We start from the raw sequence: 6,003 nt of genomic DNA, 5'->3' as shown, positions 1-6,003 counted from the left end.
TTTGTTCAACTGAGAGAGAGAGAGAGAGAGAGAGAATTTGAATGATCATGTTTTCCTACTCGTCAAAGCGACTGAGGTCCACACTCTCCACTTCCCTATTTCCCATTTTACCCCTCTCTCACAAAATTATATTTTTTTTCATTTTTAGGTTATACCTTTAAGATTAATTTTACATTTCCTACAAAACAACTGAATCAAACCACATTTTATTCGTTTAATTAGCATTGTCATAATTTTAGTGCTTAACTGAAAAATGTAATTCGCTTATTTATTGTATAACATATAAATGACCGAAAAGATCTTTAATACGTAACCTAAAACAAGAAGATTGTTAGGGTTCTCCAAATTATTGTAGAATTTGAATTTAGTTGAGAACTTGGGGATGTCATGGATTTAGTTGAGAATTTGTATGATATTTTCATGGTTTACAAAAAATTCAAATTTTAACAGATGATATTTTACTGCAATGATAGAAAATAATAATGATTATGTACTGGGGATGCATTTCCTCTAGCTCTCGAAAAGGACATCATATGAATTGGATTAAAGGGGTCGGTCATCCTAAAATTAGGATTCATTTCTTGTTGCAAATATTCACTTGTAGCATACCATATCTCAATAGATTGGTGTATTTTTCTACCGCGTGTACATTTCCATAATGATGGTGTTTTTCCAAAATAAAACTTTGTTGTTTAGCACATTTGATCCCCACCAATCTCTCTCATCCTAATATTTAATGTTTAACCCACTAGTGCTATCATTTGTTAAAAAAAAAATTGTAATTATTTTTCTCCTTATTATCCTATTTGCAGAAGGGTAAAAAAGGAAATTAGATTTTTAATACCCAAAATATGACATTGCAGCTTCCTTGAATACCCAAACCATGTGATATCGGGCTTGGCGAGTAGAGAGTGGGGAGGCTCAGTCGCGCGATTTGAAACAGTGCCAGGCCGGCGGTCGCCCATTTGAAATATGGAGCCGTTTGATGCAAAGAGAGCCGTTGGATGAAACCAGTGACCCCACCACTAACTTCAACTTTCCTACCGCCTAGAATAAGATAATTTATTGGGTTTATTTGTTTTGGGCTAATTACACGTTTGATCCCAAAACGTTCTTATGTTTTTCTCTTTGGTCCTGAAGAATTTTCTCATTCCAATTTTGATCAATGAACTTTTTCTTAGTACGTTGATATATTTTTACACTATGAGGGAGGGGAATTCGGCTAAGCCACACAATATGCAACTTAATTTGGTATCGAATTCGCCATCCGCGAGATTCGAATATAAGACCTCTCATTTTCAAATGAAGAAAAATATTACCAAACCGTAATACTAAATGGCCGATCAATGAAATTTTGAAATTGTGATTAGCAAGATCAAATAGTGATAAACAAAAAGTGGGCTCCACATTTGAAGTTAACCGATTTCTTGACGGACGGATATAAACATAAGTTCGAAACTTAAGGGTATTAAATTAAAAACTGAAACTAGATGAATTGAAATGCAATATGAGGTCAAATTTGAGGTACTAAATGTAATTCAATGGAAATTATGTGATACGTTCAGTTATAATGTTGATGTGACTGTTCAACGTAATTAAGTAAACAATTATAGTTAGTTTTAGACTATGTTTATATATGCATGGATGTCACAAAATAATTGTTCAAACATATGATCATGTTTTGAAATTTGAACCGCATTAAAAATGATTTTTATTTATTTAAAGAAGACTTTAGATGCGGTTCTTGGCCATCATTTTTTTTTACTGAACTTTTCTATTTTTCAAATTTGTTTATCAAAGTCTTTTGACTTTGTAGCTTGTACACCTCAACATATCTCTAATATCTCTACTAATTAATAAAACATTCATTGTCAACAAAAATCCTATGAAATTATCAGTTTAACCCTTTAATTAAAACAGAACATAAATAAGAAATATGGGGTAAAAATGTAATTTCACACAACCAAATTTTGCTGTTTTTTTTTTTAAAAGTCTCACCTACATGTAATCCTAACATATCTCTAATTAAAAATAAATAAATAAATAAAAACTTCTCAATCTCACATTCTCTATCACTCTCTTCCTCTCTCCTTCTATTTCAAAAACAAAAATAAAAAAATTTCTCACAGACTTTGTGTGTGCCCATATGCTAGTTAATATTAATGTAATATATTTCCAAACAAATTATGAAATTTAGAACTCTCCAGTTTATGGGATATCTTTTTTTTCTTTTTTATTTTATTGGAAATATGGAATATTATTTAAAACCCACAATTTGTGGGTTATATTTTTTTTTTAAAAAAAATCTCACCCATATATAGTTCTCAATGTCAAAAAATGTACCCCGACCTGAGTTAGGGTACATATCAAAATTTAAATTATGTGCACAAATAAAAGTTTAAAAATATGGGCACAAGAAATTAAATATATGGGTACAAATTAAAACTAAAAATAACAAGTACAGTTAAAAAATGGTTGCAAGTTCTGTAAAACAAAAGAAAAAAAAATTGGTACAAATTAAAAAAAAATATATATATATATATATATATATATAAAATACAAAATTTAAATATGCTAACATGTGAATTTATAATTATTGAAATTATGACGTGGATAAAAACCAAAAGACCTTGATAAAAAATTTATAAAAAAATTTATAAAAAAAAAATAAAAAAAAAGATTTCAATTAATGAAATAAATAAAAAAAGATAGAAACCTAATTTCTTCCTTATTTGAATACCACCCTTCATCTTAATTCATTATACTACCTGTTGCTGTTTTTATCGAAAAACTAAATTTTATTCTCCCTTCAAAAAAATTATTCTAATACGTGTGAAAAAACTTTTGGCTTCAAGACCCATATGGGAGGAAAAATCCACCCAAAAAAATAAGAAGAACTTCTCCCACTTTTTAACATATACAAATATTAACTTGAGGTCATTAAATCTGCCCCAATAACGGGCGTTAACCACGATGTAGAAAATATTTTGTAAAATTGTAGGATCCATTAATTAACTCATGCTTAAATCAAAATAAAAGGCAAAACCTAGATATGCATATAATAAAACCAAATCCTTTTATCAAAATCTTCAATGCGTAAGAGTTGACGAATCAAATTTGTTCCCAGAGTTAGAGATGAGATTGTTACCCTTGAGGCTCTCTTTGATTCATAGAACCAAGGTTATCACCTTTGAGGAAAGGCCTTTAAATCCTTGCTCTTGCTTTGTACTCCATTGCCTTCATCTTCATCAATTTTTCTTCCTTGAATTGATTCCCCAAAGCCACCAAAAGAGATGGCCTCTACGTTTTCGCACCAAAGATGACAAGGAAGATGATGAAGTGACCATGGGAAGGAGAGATGCTAGTAACTCCTCAATATGGTAGCCGACTATGGTGGGGGGGGGGGGAGAAGGAGGAGAATGTTGGCTCTCAATCCTTCTCCTTGTTGCACAAAAGAAAGCTCTAAGGAGGATGGAGGTATAACCTAGCTTATATAGTGGACTTACATGTGGAAGCCACATACTCCTTTTAATCCTCTAGAAACCTGAAACTTACTTTAAAGGCCCAATATGACATCTTATGTTCATATAATTAATTTACTTACTTAATTAATCTCAACCTTCTCAATTAACTAACATAATTGAATTTCATCGTCTTCATTAGTCCCCTTAAACTCATTCTCAGTGTGCGATACAAATGTAGATGTATTGGCACAAACTATTAATTATACGAAGAGTTGTGTAGTTTGTAGTGGAAACTTCAAATCTTTGATAAAAATCTATTTCAATAGTTAATTAAGGGTTGATTTAATTACGAATTAGTCAAACAATCTTTGGGGACAACGACCTTGCATGAGCGATTATACTATAATTACCTTGTATTCTTGAACGTATTTTTAGTGATTTTAACCCTATTTGCGCAAGTACTAAAAATCCTATCACTAAGTATTATCCACACACTGATTTTCTTTCGGCACCAGTGAAGATAAATTCATCCTATGGCTAGACAAGCATTGCGGAAGCTCGCAAAGTAATTAGGGCTAGAGCTCAGTGGAGAGTGGGGGATTGAGCATCTATTAAATTATAGGAGGATGGTTACTGAGGAAAAGTTTTTTCAAAGTGCTCGATCTTATACCGGTAAGGATGGATTGGTCGGACACGATGCCAAAGTTGATCTCACAACAGGAGGGCGTTAGTTGGAATTTGGACATTATAAATGAGTTATTTTGGGAAGAGGAAGCTCTCTTGATTCAAAGTGTTCCCCTTAGTATACAGAAGCCACTAGATTGTTTGATTTGGCATATGGAACCGAATAGGAAATTTACAACGAATAATGCTTATTATCTTTCAAGATTCGTGGGTGAGGTGTGTGGACAAATAAGTAGCGGATCCTCAATTATTGTAGAAATCAAAATTTTATGGAATGCCTTGTGGAGAGCTCAAGTACCTGAGAAAGTGTAGATTTGTGTTTGGCAGATTGCTGGAATGCTTTACCAACCTGCGATAATCTGAGAAAAAAGAAAATCACCATGGACGATATGTGCATGTTTTGTAATGGAGAAAATGAAACTTAAGTGCATTTGACGCGAAATTGTCCAAGAGCGGCGTTGGTGTGGTTATCTTGTCCTTTGGGGCTATAAAGTCTGACGGACACACAAGTGATTATGATGGATTGGGTAGCTAAACTTGCAGGTGAGTTGTCAAGAGATAGTTTTGATTTATTCCTTGCACTTCTTTGGAGTATGTGGAATGAACTTTTTTTGTGGCAAGGAAAGGCACTCGAACTAACAGAACTAATTTGTTGGGCAATTAGTTGGATGAAAGAATTCCAACACTAGCATGGGAAAAATGAAAAACGCAGCTGTAAAGTTTCTCAAAAATGGACGAAGCTAGGAGAAGGATGGTCAAAATGTAATTTTGATGCTGCTTGGGATGATCATATAAGTATTGATGGCGTTGGTGGGTGATTTTGTGGTGGCCTTCGCAAGAGGCCTTGGTTTTCGAAAAGGATGCGTTATTGTGATGACAGCTCTTCAACAGGAAGGTCAAAAGGATTATTCACCGTTTGAAAATATTCTAAATGATACTCACTCAATGATTTAGTCATTGCCTCAGTGGACGATTGGATATAGCGGAAATGAGACTGAGTTGTGTTGTGAATGAGTCTGAGTTGTGATAATCCTATTCTTTGGTTTGAAGGACCTCCTGATGTAGTTGTAGATCTTCTCTTTGAGGATAGTAATTCCTAATTTGTTAAGTGTGGGACACTCTTTTTCCCTTTGACCGGGTTGAAATCCCTGGCAAGGTTTTTATCGAGGCCCACTGTATTCACCATATCCTCATTGATTGTATATATTCCTATCGTTAATGAATATTGTACCTTTTTCTCAAAAAAATTAGCGAGGGAGTGTTCAATTAAAATCTTACTAATCGATTATGAATTAAAACCATCTTCAATAAGAATCAATTATTGTTAATCCTCAGGACTTTCATAAGCCATGGGTGATACCTAGTAGTATGTCATGACTACCTAAGCTAAGAAGAAAAGATAGATAACTTCCTTAGTTGGAACTACAATGCAATATGATCCTTCTACCAATACTCCTAATCACATTATTAGGGCATGGAGCTTATGTCAAACTCTAATGTGGATTACTAAGTTAATATGATTTATAATGTATATAATTTAGCACACTCTCTTAATTATATTCAATATTATGTGCAGAGATTCCCGAATCATGCCTTAGAATATTCTCCTTCTTTATCGAAGGTAGAGATTCCTCGGTTTGCACTTCTACCAATAAGTCTAAGACCCCAACAATGCGTGTAATAAACCTAATCGTTATGATGCATCGTCAAATGATTAATGATATCTCCATAAGAAAACTACAGTGTCTCGATTCTAAAGACTAATTACATTATTGCAACTTTAGAGTTTCTTATTTGACATGTCGGTAAAACTTCCATATAAGAACTATCGTTCAATCGGTTTCGGTGAACTCAT

Source organism: Pyrus communis, chromosome 12, assembly GCF_041283825.1.
Source record: "Pyrus communis isolate YQ-2024b chromosome 12, ASM4128382v1, whole genome shotgun sequence".
NCBI classification, from domain to species: Eukaryota; Viridiplantae; Streptophyta; class Magnoliopsida; order Rosales; family Rosaceae; genus Pyrus; species Pyrus communis.
Note: the sequence above shows the minus strand (reverse complement) of the source record.